Source organism: Armigeres subalbatus, chromosome 3 (genome assembly GCF_024139115.2).
Source record: "Armigeres subalbatus isolate Guangzhou_Male chromosome 3, GZ_Asu_2, whole genome shotgun sequence".
In the NCBI taxonomy this organism is placed as follows: Eukaryota; Metazoa; Arthropoda; class Insecta; order Diptera; family Culicidae; genus Armigeres; species Armigeres subalbatus.
Window position 1 is genome coordinate 187590805 of NC_085141.1, and position 16467 is coordinate 187607271.

General features: G+C 46.3%; 2 long non-coding RNA genes across 2 annotated transcripts; both read left to right on the forward strand.

Annotated features, from left to right (window-relative positions):
• The first annotated feature begins 7253 nt into the window (after nt 1-7253).
• LOC134220004 (uncharacterized) lies at nt 7254-7743 on the forward strand. The gene is made up of 3 exons (XR_009981738.1): nt 7254-7447; nt 7549-7615; nt 7679-7743. It is a non-coding gene; the product is annotated as an uncharacterized LOC134220004 (long non-coding RNA).
• A 6139-nt stretch (nt 7744-13882) lies between these two features.
• On the forward strand, nt 13883-14372 carry LOC134220526 (uncharacterized). Its single transcript, XR_009981940.1, has 3 exons — nt 13883-14076; nt 14178-14244; nt 14308-14372. It is a non-coding gene; the product is annotated as an uncharacterized LOC134220526 (long non-coding RNA).
• The last annotated feature ends 2095 nt before the right edge of the window (nt 14373-16467 follow it).

The following is a 16467-nucleotide window of genomic DNA, read 5'->3' on the forward strand; positions in this document are numbered from 1 at the left end:
TATGGGTCTCCGGGACTCCTATCAAAAGTTCGTTTTTGGAGCGAACATATAGCCTTTTTGCCTTTCTCGTATACAAAGTATACGTAAAGGCTATATGTTCGCTCCAAAAACGAACTTTTGATTGGAGTCCCGGAGACCCATAGTGTTATATACCGATCGACTCAGCTCGACGAATTGAGGTGATGTCTGTGTGTATGTGTGTTTGTATGTGTGTGTTTTTTTTTTTTTTTTTTATAGAGGGATGAAGGCAAATCTGCATACAGACACCTGAAATTATCACTCAGGGAGTGGGGTTGACGCGGTTGGCAGAAGGCCAGACCGCCGGACCCACTAAACCCACCCAAGCAACAGAAGGTTACTTGAGTTACCCTCTCTTCTAATGCACAATTCCCCCCGGGACTACCTTTCAGTATTACTTCTGTGGGGGAAAGCAGTACTAAAAGTACTCCTCCCAAAACAACACCTTTCACAGTGCCTCTCTTCGATGTTTTGTCATACGTCTGAGCCCTTTGGCTCCCTTTATTGGTGCCAGCAAGCACACAAAAGCGTGGGCCCTTAAGCCCTTTACTTTTTTTCCTTGTGCCATTCAGCAACGCATCTACTTTCCTTTTTATTTTAGAGCCATTTAGCTCTCAACTTGCTCGCAAGCTACTCAGATAGTCCCCGGCGGCGGATCTACCCTACTCCGACGGGGAGTCCCCTGGCGGCGGAAGCTCCCCGATACCGACGACCCGCATTCGTGGATGGCTGTTACATTACCAACACTACACATTCACCTGGTATGCATGTTCATAGATCCGCTCAAGTCCTACGCACATTCTCACTTCAACGGGTGACCGGACGAGTGCCGAGGTCAGGCCAAAGATTCCGGTGGAGATAGCTTCCGGTTCAGTGGTGCCCTGACGACCCGAAGCAGGTGCATTCACGCGGCACGATCTACTCAACTGGTCCCCGGCGGTGGACCTAGCCTACCCGATTAACCGATTTCCCATGAACTGCGCCTTTCAGCTTCTTGCTTAACCGATGAGCCATTCAGCTCCCGCCTTGGCCGCGAACTACTCGTATAGTCCCCGGCGGAGGATCAATTCTACTCCGACGGGGAGATTCCCGACGTCGGAAGCTCCCCGTAACCGACGACCCGTCTCAACGGGTGACCGGGCGAGTGCCGAGGTCAATCCAAAGATTCCGGGTGGAGATAACTTCCAGTTCAATGGTGCCCCGACGACCCGAAGCCGGTACATTCGCACGCCACGGTCTACTCAGCTGATCCCCGGCGGTGGACCTAGCCTACTCCGATAACCGAGTTTCATTTGCCTTGAGCCATTCAGCTCTCACCTTATTCATTGAGCCATTTAGCTCCCGCCTCGGTCGCGATCGCGAACGACTCGGATAGTCCCCGACGGCGGATCTAACCTACTCCGACGAGAAGTTCCCCGAAAGCGGGAGCTCCTCCGAACCCGGCCGTTTCGCCACGTTCTGCGGCTACGCGCTCGCCGCAAGCTGAATACAGTTGCGACGCTGTCGTTCCCATCCATTATCGACATATATATTCACGACTTCCACGACTCATGGTCCGCTATCCGTAACGGCTGCCTGCTGCTGCTCTATGCGCCAACTTCGTTGCAGGATGTCGGCTATCCTGGACGTCGCTCTTGCAACCGCTCTCCACTGTTCTGGGTTCTGGCACATTTTTATGACGATGTTATCGGTGTTGGTGTCCGTTCCGCATGCCCCAACATCGCTCTCCTCTCCGTTTCGAACCGAGGACATGTGAACAGGATGTGTTCAGCCGTTTCTGTCACGTCTGGGCATTGCGGACAGGTGGGAGAAGCCGCGTGACCAAACCTGTGTAGGTACCACTAGAAGCATCCATGGCCTGTTAAGAACTGGGTCAAGCCAAAGTTTAGCTCCCCATGAGGTCTGCTAATCCATGCCGACACACTTGGGACTAAGCGATGGGTCCACCTTCCCTTAGGCGAGTTGTCCCACTCTCTCTGCCATTTGGCTACCGTTGCTGCCTTTATATTCCTTCGAGCGTTATCGGTGCCCCTGAGGGCGTAGCACCTCGTCTTCCTCCACCACCAGTTTGATAGGCATCATGCCCGCAAGTACACATGCCGCTTCGCGAGATACGGTGCGATATGCGCTGATAACTCTCAGGCACATTAGCCTATGAGTACTCTCCAGCTTTCGCACGTTGCAGTTTACGCTCAACGCTGACACCCAAGCTGGTCCTCCGTATCGTAGTATTGAAACCGCCACGCTTGCCAGCAGCTTGCGCTTGCTGGAGCACACCCTAGAGTTGTTCGCCATCATCCTCGATAGTGCCGCTATCGCCGTCGACGCGCGCTGGCAGGCGTAGTCGACATGACTTTTAAAGCTCAACTTATCGTCGAGCATCACCCCCAATTGTTTCAGAGATCTCTTGAGGTGATGTCGCAGCCGCCGACTCTAATTGTCGCCTCCTGAACCGATTTCCGATTGTTAACGACTATCATCTCCGTTTTATGATGCGCCAACTGTAGCTTCTTGCTGCGCAACCATTCCTCCACTAGGCTGATCGAATAGGCTGCAGTCAATTCGACCTCTTCGACGGATTCTCCGTACACGGTCATGGTTACGTCATCGGCGAATCCCACTAACTTGACTCCTGGCGGGAGCTTCAACCGCAGCACGCCATCGTACATCACGTTCCACAGCAATGGACCCAAAATTGATCCCTGTGGGACACCTGCCGTGATGGGGGCGGTAGCCAAGCCTTCGTCTGTCTCGTAGATCAATAATCGATTCTGAAAGTAGCTTCCCAGAATCTTATACAGCCCTACCGGTACTCCCAGCCGAAGCAACGAGTTCGCAATCTCCATCCAGCACGCACTGTTGAATGCATTCCGCACGTCGAGTGTTATTACTGCGCAGTAACGTATACCGCGCCGCTTGCATTCGATGGCGACCTTTGCAGTGTCAACCACCGATTTAATGGCACCCAGAGTAGACCTTCCTCTCCGAAAGCCGAATTGCTCGCTCGATAATCCTCCTACCTCCTCGACGTACGGCGACAGTCTGTTCAGGATCAACTTCTCCAGTAGCTTCCCTACCGTGTCTATAAGACAGATTGGTCTGTACGCTGAGGGTCTCCTGGTGGCTTGCCAGGTTTCGGTAACAGGACCAAACGCTGTCTCTTCCATATATCCGGGAATGTCCTCTCGTCCAGACACTTCTGCATGGCCAACCTAAACATGTTCGGGTTAGTCGTTATGGCTGCCTTCAATGCCATATTCGGGATCCCGTCCGGACCAGGTGCTTTACTCGGGTCGAGGGACTTTGCCACCGTCAATATCTCTTCTACCGTCACCCTCTCCACCGCTTCATCATTTGCTACCCTCGCTGCTGGCGGCCAGTGGGTTGGGCCGTGGTGCGGGAATAGTGCCTCGATTATAGTCTTTAGCCTCGTTGGACATCGCTCGGGAGGAGCCAGTGGTCCTCTTGTTTTGGCCATCACCACCCGATAGGCGTCTCCCCATGGGTTCGAGTTGGCGCTCTGGCACAGTCTGTCGAAGCAGGCTTTCTTGCTTTCTTTGATGGCCTTGTGTGTATGTGTGTGTGTATGTGTGTGTGTATGTGTGTGCGCAAAATAATCTCACTCATTTTTCAGGCACTTATCCTTAACCGATTTGCTAGCAACAAGTTGCATTCGACGTAGAATCTTGTCCCATTGTTTCGTATTGAAAATTGGCCCAATCGGACTATGGGCTTCGCAATTATGGCCAAAATATATTTATGTATAAGAAAAATTCTCACTCACTTTTTAGGCACTTACTCTAAGCTGATTTTCTCGCAACAAGTTTCATTCGACGTAGAATCTTGCCCAATTGTTTCGTATTGAAAATTGGCCCAATCGAACTATGGGTTTCGAAGTTGTGGCCAAAATTAATTTTTGTACATAAGAACACGTACAAAGTTCTCACTCATTTTTCAGGTACTTATCTTTAACGGATTTTCTCGCAACAAGTTGCATTCGACGCAGAATCTTGTCCCATTGTTTCCTATTGAAAATTTGCGGAATCGGACTATGGGATTCGGAGTTATGGCCAAAATATATTTTTTATAAGAAAAATTCTCACTCACTTTTTAGGCACTTACACTTAGCTGATTTACTCGCAACAAAATTCATTCGACGTAGAATCTTGTCCAATTGTTTCGTATTGAAAATTGCCTCAATCGGACTATGGGTTTCGAAGTTATGGCTAAATTATTTTTGCCTTTCTCGTATACAAAGTATACGTAAAGGCTATATGTTCGCTCCAAAAACGAACTTTTTGATTGGAGTCCCGGAGACCCATAGTGTTATATACCGATCGACTCAGCTCGACGAATTGAGGTGATGTCTGTGTGTATGTGTGTGCGTATGTGTGTGTATGTGTGTGTATGTGTGTGTGTATGTGTGTGTGTATGTGTGTGCGCAAAATAATCTCACTCATTTTTCAGGCACTTATCCTTAACCGATTTTCTCGCAACAAGTTTCATTCGACGTAGAATCTTGCCCAATTGTTTCGTATTGAAAATTGGCCCAATCGGACTATGGGTTTCGAAGTTGTGGCCAAAATTCATTTTTGTACATAAGAACACGTACAAAATTCTCACTCATTTTTCAGGTACTTATCTTTAACGGATTTTCTCGCAACAAGTTGCATTCGACGCAGAATCTTGTCCCATTGTTTCCTATTGCAAAATTGGCGGAATCGGACTATGGGATTCGGAGTTATGGCCAAAATATATTTTTTATAAGAAAAATTCTCACTCACTTTTTAGGAACTTACTCTTAGCTGATTTACTCGCAACAAGTTTCATTCGACGTAGAATATTGTCCAATTGTTTCGTATTGAAAATTGGCCCAATCAGACCATGGGTTTCGAAGTTATGGCCAAAATTATTTTTTTTACATAAGAAACACGTACAAAATTCTCACTCATTTTTCAAGCACTTATCTTTAACCGATTTTCTCGCAACAAGTTGCATTCGACGCGAAATCTTGTCCCATTGTTTCGTATTGAAAATTGGCAAAATCGAACTATGGGATTCGGAATTATGGCCAAAATATATTTTTTATAAGAAAAATTCTCACTCACTTTTTAGGCACTTACTCTTAGCTGATTTACTCGCAACAAGTTTCATTCGACGTAGAATATTGTCCAATTGTTTCGTATTGAAAATTGGCTCAATCGGACTATGGGTTTCGAAGTAACGGCCAAAATTTTTGCCTTTCTCGTATACTAAGTATACGGTAAAGGCTATATGATCGCTCCAAAAACAAACTTTTTATAGAAGGCCCGGAGACCCATAGTGTTATATACCAATCGACTCAGTTCGACGAATCGAGGTGATGTCTGTGTGTGTGTGTGTGTGTGTGTGTGTGTGTGTGTATGTGTGTGTGTGTGTGTGCAAAACTACTCAAAAATGTCACTCATTTTCGGGCACTTATCCTCAACCGATTTGCTCGCAACAAGTTGCATTCGACGCAGAATCCTGTCCCATTGTTTCCTATTTCAAATTGGCCAGATCGAACTATGGGATCAGAAGGTATGGCCAAAATACAAATTCATACGAAAAAATCGCGTAAAAAATGTCACTCATTTTTCGGGCACTTATCCTCAACCGATTTGCTCACAACAAGTTGCATACAACGCAGAATCCTGTCCTATTGTTTCCTATTTCAAATTGGCCAGATCGAACTATGGGATCAGAAGTTATGGCCAAAATACAAATTCATACGAAAAATCGCGTAAAAATGTCACTCATTTTTCGGGTACTTATCCTCAACTGATTTGTTTCGCAACAAGTTGCATTCGACGCAGAATCCTGTCCCATTGTTTCCTATTTGAAATTGGTCAGATCGGACTATGGGATCAGAAGTTATGGCCAAAATACAAATTCATACGAAAAAATCGCGTAAAAAATGTCACTCATTTTTCGGGCACTTATCCTCAACCGATTTGCTCGCAACAAATTGCATTCGACGTAGAACCCTATCCCGTTGTTTCCTATTTGAAATTGGTCAGATCGGACTATGGGATCAGAAGTTATGGCCAAATTACAAATTCATACGAAAAAATCGCGTAAAAAATGTCACTCATTTTTCGGGCACTTATCCTCAATCGATTTGCTCACAACAAGTTGCATTCGACGCAAAATCCTGTCCCATTGTTTCCTATTTGAAATTGGCCAGATCGAACTATGGGATCAGAAGTTATGGCCAAAATACAAATTCATACGAAAAAATCGCGTAAAAAATGTCACTCATTTTTCTGGCACTTATCCTCAACCGATTTGCTCGCAACAAGTTGCATTCGACGCAAAATCCTGTCCCATTGTTTCCTATTTGAAATTGGCCAGATCGAACTATGGGATCAGAAGTTATGGCCAAATTACAAATTCATACGAAAAAATCGCGTAAAAAATGTCACTCATTTTTCGGGCACTTATCCTCAATCGATTTGCTCACAACAAGTTGCATTCGACGTAGAATCCTATCCCGTTGTTTCCTATTTGAAATTGGTCAGATCGGACTATGGGATCAGAAGTTATGGCCAAATTACAAATTCATACGAGAAAATCGCGTAAAAAATGTCACTCACTTTTCGGGCACTTATCCTCAACCGATTTGCTCGCAACAAGTTGCATTCGACGCAAAATCCTGTCCCATTGTTTCCTATTTGAAATTGGCCAGATCGAACTATGGGATCAGAAGTTATGGCTAAAATACAAATTCATACGAAAAAATCGCGTAAAAAATGTCACTCATTTTTCGGGCACTTATCCTCAATCGATTTGCTCACAACAAGTTGCATTCGACGTAGAATCCTATCCCGTTGTTTCCTATTTGAAATTGGTCAGATCGGACTATGGGATCAGAAGTTATGGCCAAATTACAAATTCATACGAAAAAATCGCGTAAAAAATGTCACTCATTTTTCGGGAAATTATTCTTAGCTGATTTACTCACAACAAGTTTCATTCGATGCAAAATCCTGTTTTATTGTTTTCTATTTGAAATTGGCAAGATCGAACTATGGGATTGAAAGTGTCGCAACATTCGTTGCGCCGCACCACATCCAATCACCATTAGAACCACACCTTACATCACACTACATTTATTTACGCCGAAGCGCTGCTGCGCTCCTACAATAACGCGTTGCTGCGCGTCAACATCACTGTCAGAATGACAGTAGGTAAGGAAGGTGGGGAAACGTCAACGATTGAGGGAGAAGAAATCGTGATATAGCAAAAGTGGTTGGCGAATATAAACATAATTGATTGTTCCAATTTCTAACTAAAATTAAATTAGCTGCTATTTGAATCGTTAGTAGTGTTAGTAGATTAGTAAATCATAGTAAAACAAAAACGTGAATTAAAGTGGTTTAGCTAAATATTAGTACGTTTCTATGCGAAGGTTAGTCCATGCAATAGTTAATTATGTAATGTTGAATCATGCAAATGTTAAATCATGCACCTATCCTAATTATATCTTAATCCTAAACTAAAATAATACAGCTGTTATCGGAAATCATAAAAGGGGCATGCAAAACAGTTAAACATAAGACAAACACGTTAAAAACAGGTAAAATTAATATGCATATGCATTATTGTGAATGGCAACATAACCAATAATTGAACTTTCTAGCATTTCCACCGCCACCGATCAATGAGATTAAACGAAGAACACACTGAAACGAGACACTAAACGTAAGTCGACCTAAATTTGCTACAAATGTTACTGTTTATAAGACAATACTTTACTTCACACGCTAAAATGATACCGAAACACAGAAACGAAAACTAATTAGTATGCTAAACATAATTACAAAAATCTCCCTATGCCCTTTTACTTGATAGGGATTTTTAGCGTTCGTCACAATAAACGTCGTTCAAGAAACCGGAAAACAGTCTCTGTTTTCGTTGCAGTTGCAACATTCTAAAAAATCCGTTTAATCGCGATCGGGGGGCTGTCATTATGTCTAATCGTCGAGGAGATGTGCCAAGGGTGAATGTGAGTTGTGGTGTATGCAAAGATCCGGACGATAGCCGGATGGTGTGCTGTGATGACTGTGGCGGATGGTTCCACTATAAGTGCGTGGGCGTCGATGAAGGGATCGAAGAAGTTGACTGGAGCTGCTCATCGTGTGAAGCAAGGCGGGCAACTCAGGGCACTCCGTCCCATCTGACGGTTCCTGTACAGAGTGGAGCGGCCAAGACATCGATCGACAGCCAGGAGCAGCAGAGCAATCAACTCGCAGAGTTCCAGAAGCGGCTCGAGCATATGCAGCGTAGCTTCGAAGTGCAGCAACAATCGTACGAGAAACTGCTTGCGCAGAAAGACCAGGAGTTGAAGAACGCAGTGAACGATTTGCAGCACCAGTTTCAGCGCCGGCTGGAAAAGAGAGAGGCAGAAATCCGAACCGAGCTGACTGCTCCATTAACTGTGGCTCCTCCTAGTGCAAATTCTACCACGTTAGGGAGCGAAAGTCGTTTAGCGACAGACGTGAGCAAGGTGATCGAACGGATCGAAATGCAGCTTCAAGAGATGGCGACAAAACAGGAACTGGAGACGAAGCGCCTTGAAGGACGGTTAAGGGCGATGGAGATTGGCAACAGTAACCCAGCGGAAGCCAATTCCAGCGGCTTGAACGCCAACGCGAACCCATTTGACCCGAATCATCATTCTGGTTCTTCGTCGCTGAATGGTTCACACGAACTTAGCAGGAGTCAACTTGCTGCACGGCAAGCAGTGGCGAAGGAGCTTCCCATATTCACCGGCAATCCAGAAGAGTGGCCGCTGTTTATTGCCACCTATGAAAGCACCACCAGAATGTGCGGTTTCAGCGACGAGGAGAATCTACTTCGGCTTCAGCGGAGTCTGAAAGGGAAGGCTCTCGAGGTGGTAAGGAGTAGGCTGCTGTATCCAGCCGGACTTGGAGGAGTGATCAGCACGCTACGTACCCTGTTTGGTCGCCCGGAAGTGATCGTCCACTCGCTGATATGCAAGATTCGGGAAATGCCTGCACCGAAGACGGAGAAACTTGGAACTCTAATCGATTTCGGAGTAGCAGTCCAGAACATGTGTGCGACGATCGTTGCCTGCGGCCTGAATGAGCATCTGTGCAACGTAGCGCTTCTTCAGGAGCTGGTGGAAAGATTGCCGCCAACTATCAAACTCGACTGGGCGAAGCATCGGCAAACATCGCAAGCGGTTACGCTGGCGGATTTCAGTACCTGGCTGGGTACGCTCGTGGAGGCAGCATGCGTAGTAACGGTTCCATCGTATATCAGTGCGAACATAGGCAAGCCGGAAAAGCGGGGTCGAAAGGAGGAAGTATACTTTCATCACGAATCCAGCTCAAACCAGACATCAACCTCAACGAGTACGCCGAATATTTCGCCGAAGCCAATCAGTAAGCAATGCACCATTTGCCAAGGAGGCTGCAGTGGCGTGGATCGTGCAAGGCATTCCGTGGAATGACTGTTAGTGCACGCTGGACCGCGCTGAAGCAGAACAAGCTGTGCCGAAAGTGTCTGACAAAACATTTTGGAGCCTGTTCAGTGAAGCAAGCCTGCGGAAGGAATGGTTGCACATACATGCATCACGAGCTTTTACACGATGACACCAGATACCAGCGACAGGAGAATGCTCAACCGTCGGCTCCTCACACCACTGTGGTATCGCATACTGAGACGTGCAACACTCATGTGAGCAAAAGCAGCAAACTTCTTTTCCAATACGTCCCGGTGCTCCTTCACGGAAGAGGGAAGTCCGTACGCACCTTCGCCTTTTTGGACAACGGCTCATCAGCAACGATGATGGAGAACAGTTTGCTGAAAGAATTGGATCTCGAAGGTGAATCGTACCCCTTGTGCTTAGAATGGACCGCGGACCATCAACGTCAAGAAACGAATTCTGTAAGGCTGGCGCTGGCTATTTCCGGAGCGCACGAGTCGAATAGCCATTGGATTCCCAAGGTGCACACTGTGAACAGTCTCTCTCTCCCACGACAAAGTCTCGCGATGGAGGAATTAGCGCAACGGTATCACCACCTGCAAGATGTACCAGCTGATTCTTACCGCAACGTTCGGCCACGTATGCTCATTGGAATGGACAATATTCGTCTGGGTCATGCGCTGGATAGCAGAGAAGGAGGAATCAACGAACCGATCGCCACTAGAACTCGACTAGGCTGGATAGTGTTCGGGCCTTGCTCAACATCAACACAATCAGCGGCGGACTTCACGGGACACCATAGCTTCCATCTGTGCCAGTGCTGTGAGCGGAACGATACCGACCTTCACAATGCCGTGAAGGCATATTTTTCGCTGGACAGCCAAGGAATAATGAGCCCCATCAAATCGTTGTTATCTAAAGACGACGAGCGAGCTAATCGGCTGATGGTATCCCTAACTCACCTAAAGGACAAGCGATATGAAACGGGTCTGCTGTGGCGTTACGATGATGTGCGACTTCCGGACAACAAGTCAATGGCCATGCGGCGGCTGCTATGCTTGGAGAAGCGGATGCAGCGTGAACCTCAACTAGCTGAAGCGCTGAAGAATAAGATCCGGGAGTACGTGCGCAACGGGTACATCGAGAAGCTAACAGAAAGTCAACTATCAGAGCATTTCCCCCGCGTATGGTATCTTCCCATCTTCCCCGTGGTGAATCCTAACAAGCCGGGAAAACTACGGATCGTATGGGACGCGGCAGCCAAAGTGGCGGGAACGTCACTGAACTCTTTCCTGCTCACCGGTCCAGATCAACTCACATCTCTTCCATCGGTGCTACGACGTTTCCGAGAGTTCCGGATTGCCGTCACCGGCGACATTCGGGAAATGTTCCACCAAGTGATGGTGAACAAGGACGACCAGCAGTGCCAGCGATTCCTGTGGCGTGACGGCGAGCAACGAAGTCCAGATGTCTACGCGATGAAGGTGATGACGTTCGGGGCTACGTGTTCGCCAAGCTGCGCGCAATATGTGAAAAATCACAACGCGCGAAGATTTCAGGAACGGTATCCGAGAGCTGCTGAAGCAATAATCAACGAGCACTACGTCGACGACATGCTGTCAAGCGAGGAGACGGAAGAAGATGCTGCGAAGCTGGCGAAAGACGTTCGTTTCGTTCACGCTGAGGCGGGATTCGAAATACGCAACTGGCTATCTAACTCGAAACGCGTGCTACAAGAATTGGAAGCGAAGCAAGGCGAGAAAAGCTTGAACCTTTCAAGCGAGATGGGAACTGAGAAAGTTCTCGGCATGTGGTGGTGTACCGCCTCCGATACGTTCACCTACAAGGTATCGCCACGGATTAGTGCGGATCTACTACAGGGTCACATCGTGCCGACTAAACGACAGATCTTGAGTACGCTGATGATGATCTATGATCCACTGGGACTGCTGGCGAACTTTCTTATGTTCCTGAAAATGCTACTGCAGGAGATTTGGCGAAGTCGCGTCGATTGGGACGACCAGATCAAGGACGAACAGCTCAAGAAATGGAAGAAGTGGCTGCAAGTTCTGCCACAGGTGGAAATTGTTAGCGTGCCAAGGTGTTACCGGATGAAGACCAGCATCGGACAACAGAATGTGATCCAGCTTCATGTGTTCGTGGATGCGTCGGAAAACGGATATGCGGCGGTTGCGTATCTGCGATTTGAAGAGAATGGCGTAGTGGAATGCGCACTTGTCGGCGCGAAGGCACGAGTAGCTCCATTGCGGTTCGTGTCGATCCCTGCTAGAACTTCAGGCAGCGATAACCGGAGCTCGTTTGGCGAACGACATCATGGAGACCCACAAGCTGAAGCCTGCGCAAAGGTTCTTCTGGTCGGATGCTCGAGACGTTCTCTGCTGGCTTAATTCGGACCACCGAAAATACAGTCAGTTCGTAGGAGTGCGTGTCGGTGAACTGATGGAACTGACGGAGACGAAAGAGTGGAACTGGATATCGACCAAACTGAACGTCGCCGATGACGCTACCAAGTGGCAAAAATCACCGGATCTGTCACCTTCAACCCGTTGGTTCCGAGCACCAGAATTCTTGTGGAAGTCGAGCGAACAGTGGCCAGCGCAACCGTCGGAGTTCGAAGAAACCGCCGAAGAGATGCGGCCGCGGGTACTCCATCACTTTGCGCAGTCTGCAGTCTTTCGGTGGGAGGACTTTTCATCGTGGAAGGATCTGCTGCGTCGCGTGGCATACGTGCGAAGGTATCCGGCGAATCTGCGAAGGAGGCAAGCGAAAAAACCAATCGTCATCGGTCCGCTAACGCAGGAGGAGTTGAAGGAATCCGAATCGTTGATCTTCAAGATGGTGCAGGATGCTGAATTCGCTTCTGAAATCGGTCTACTGAAGAAGCCGAGGTGTAAGCCGCTGCCGAAGAATAGCTCGCTGTACAAGCTTAGTCCGTACCTGGACGGTTATGGAGTACTACGTATGAGGGGCCGTATAGACGCCTGCGAAGTTGTGGACGAGAATACAAAGCACCCAATACTGCTGCCCAAGCGTCACGCGGTAACGGACATGATAATAGCCAGTGTTCATCAGCGGTACTGCCACATAAACCACCAGACTGCTCTTAACGACATCCGACGCAGATTTTACGTGCCTCAACTCCGCTCTACGTACAATCGTGTACGAAACCGATGTCAGCTCTGCAAGAACCGCCAGGCGAAGCCAGCTGTACCGGAAATGTCTGCTCTCCCACCTGCACGACTGAAAGCTTTCTGCCGCCCATTCTCCTACATCGGAATCGACTACTTTGGCCCGATGAACGTGGTCGTTGGCCGGAGGGCCGAGAAACGTTGGGGAGTCTTGATAACCTGCCTCACAGTACGAGCCGTACATATTGAGGTCGCCCACAGCCTCACGACGGACTCATGCATCCTAGCTCTTCGAAACTTCATTGCCAGAAGAGGCGCCCCTCTGGAGATAGTCAGCGATCGAGGCACTAACTTCATCGGAGCCAGCCGGGAGCTGAAGGAAGCGCTGCAGCAAGTTAATCAGGACAAGTTGATGAAGCACTTCATCACCACCGATACCAAGTGGTCGTTCAACCCACCTGCTTCTCCACACTTCGGCGGAGCCTGGGAACGACTTGTCCAGACCGTGAAGAAGGCTCTCAAGCACACCCAACTCACACGCACACCCACAGACGAGATACTCCGGAACATGTTGACTGAAATAGAGCTGATCGTCAACTCACGCCCGTTAACCGAACTGCCCTTGGACGACGAGCATACTCAGTCACTCACACCGAACCACTTTCTGCTCGGGTCATCAGACGGTTCAAAGCCCCTGATCGCGTTTGATGACAGTAGCTACGCCCTCAAGCACACCTGGAAAACGTCTCAGGTTTATGCCAACCGATTCTGGCGACGCTGGGTATCAGAGTACCTACCAACACTCACCCGAAGGACGAAATGGTTTACCAGTGTCAAGCCCGTAGCAGAAGGGAACATCGTCATCATCGTAGACGAGACAATGCCGAGGAACTGCTGGCCGAAAGGCCGTGTGGTTCGTGCCATCCGATCGAAGGATGGACAGGTTCGTCGAGCTCTGGTGAAGACAGCAACCGGACTCCTTGAGAGACCAGCCGCGAAGTTAGCAGTGTTGGACGTTGGAGCAATCGTGAGTACATCGGACCAGTAACTCCGAGTACTGGGGGGGAGTGTCGCAACATTCGTTGCGCCGCACCACATCCAATCACCATTAGAACCACACCTTACATCACACTACATTTATTTACGCCGAAGCGTTGCTGCGCTCCTACAATAACGCGCCGCTGCAAGGTCAACATCACTGTCAGAATGACAGTAGGTAAGGAAGGTGGGGAAACGTCAACGATTGAGGGAGAAGAAATCGTGATATAGCAAAAGTGGTTGGCGAATATAAACATAATTGATTGTTCCAATTTCTAACTAAAATTAAATTAGCTGCTATTTGAATCGTTAGTAGTGTTAGTAGATTAGTAAATCATAGTAAAACAAAAACGTGAATTAAAGTGGTTTAGCTAAATATTAGTACGTTTCTATGCGAAGGTTAGTCCATGCAATAGTTAATTATGTAATGTTGAATCATGCAAATGTTAAATCATGCACCTATCCTAATTATATCTTAATCCTAAACTAAAATAATACAGCTGTTATCGGAAATCATAAAAGGGGCATGCAAAACAGTTAAACATAAGACAAACACGTTAAAAACAGGTAAAATTAATATGCATATGCATTATTGTGAATGGCAACATAACCAATAATTGAACTTTCTAGCATTTCCACCGCCACCGATCAATGAGATTAAACGAAGAACACACTGAAACGAGACACTAAACGTAAGTCGACCTAAATTTGCTACAAATGTTACTGTTTATAAGACAATACTTTACTTCACACGCTAAATGATACCGAAACACAGAAACGAAAAACTAATTAGTATGCTAAACATAATTACAAAAATCTCCCTATGCCCTTTTACTTGATAGGGATTTTTTAGCGTTCGTCACAATAAACGTCGTTCAAGAAACCGGAAAACAGTCTCTGTTTTCGTTGCAGTTGCAACAGAAAGTTATGGCCAAAATACAAATTCATACGAAAAAATCGCGTAAAAAATGTCAATCATTTTTCGGGAAATTATTCTCAACCGATTTGCTCGCAACAAGTTGCCTTCGATGCAAAATCCTGTCTTATTGTTTCCTATTTGAAATTGGCCAGATCGAACTATGGGATCAGAAGTTATGGCCAAAATACAAATTCATACGAAAAAATCGCGTAAAAAATGTCACACATTTTTCTGGCACTTATCCTCAACCGATTTGCTCGCAACAAGTTGCATTCGACGCAAAATCCTGTCCCATTGTTTCCTATTTGAAATTGGCCAGATCGAACTATGGGATCAGAAGTTTTGGCCAAAATACAAATTCATACGAAAAAATCGCGTAAAAAATGTCACTCATTTTTCGGGCACTTAGCCTCAACCGATTTGCTCGCAACAAATTGCATTCGACGCAGAATCCTGTCCGATTATTTCCTATATGAAATTGGCCAGATCGAACTATGGGATTGAAAGTTATGGCCAAAATACAAATTCATACGAAAAAATCGCGTAAAAAATGTCAATCATTTTTCGGGAAATTATTCTCAACTGATTTGCTCGCAAACAAGTTGCCTTCGATGCAAAATCCTGTCTTATTGTTTCCTATTTGAAATTGGCCAGATCGAACTATGGGATCAGAAGTTATGGCCAAAATACAAATTCATACGAAAAAATCGCGTAAAAAATGTCACTCATTTTTCAGGCACTTTTCCTCAACCGATTTGCTCGCATTCGCATTCGACGCAGAATGTCTCATATTTTCTTATTGAAAATTAGCCAGATCGGACTATGGGCTTAGATGTTATGGTCAAATTACTATTTATTGTGAAAAAGAGTTCAAAAAAGTCTAGCTCACTTTCTTAGCACTTATGCTTCATCTATTCCCCATGCAACACAATTTCAACAAATCTGGTTGCAGTAACCATATTGTGACTGAATCCGGTCATATATAAGTTACTGTGATTGATGTGCAATATGTGTGCTTCTCAGGTCGCTCGCAACAGATTGCATTCGACGCAGAATCTTGTCCCATTGTTTCCTATAGAAACATGGCCGGATCATACAATTGGGTCAAAAGTTATGGCGAAAATACTAATTTTAAAACTACTAAATAAAATGCCATTTTTGCTCTTATGCTTATCCCATTTGTTTGCAACAAATTGCTTTTGGCGAGAATTTTTTTATGCATATAAACAAATATGAAAAATAAGACCAATCCACATATTGGTGTTATTTGAGATTTTTCCAAACCTTTTGAACGAACGAGAAAGGCACCATCACCGCTAGGTGGATTCATCTGGGTTTTTTTTTCATGAGAAACACGTACAAAATTCTCACTCATTTATCAGGCACTTATCTTTAACGGATTTTCTCGCAACAAGTTGCATTCGACGCGGAATCTTGTCCCATTGTTTCGTATTGAAAATTGGCGGAATCGGACTATGGAGTTATGGCCAAAATACATTTTTCAAAATCTCACTCATTTTAGTCACATATGTACCCTCAGCCGATTTGCTCGCAAGAAGTTGCATTCGATGCAGAATCCGGTCCCATTGTTTCCTGTTGAAAATTGGCCGGATCAGACTATAGGCTCAGAAGTTATGGTCAAAATACTTTTTTTTCACCAAAAGTGCGTAGAAATTACTCACTCGAAAGAAACGAGAAAGGCACCATCACCGCTAGGTGGATTAATCTGGTTTTTATTTAAATATTAGTTTGTATACGAGAAAGGCAAAAACACACAAATAAAGACATAAAAAAAGTTCGACCGACAATATGGCTCCTGGTAGCGTTCGTTATGCTCCCAGAACAATAACAGCTTCCAGTAGTCCGCCGCC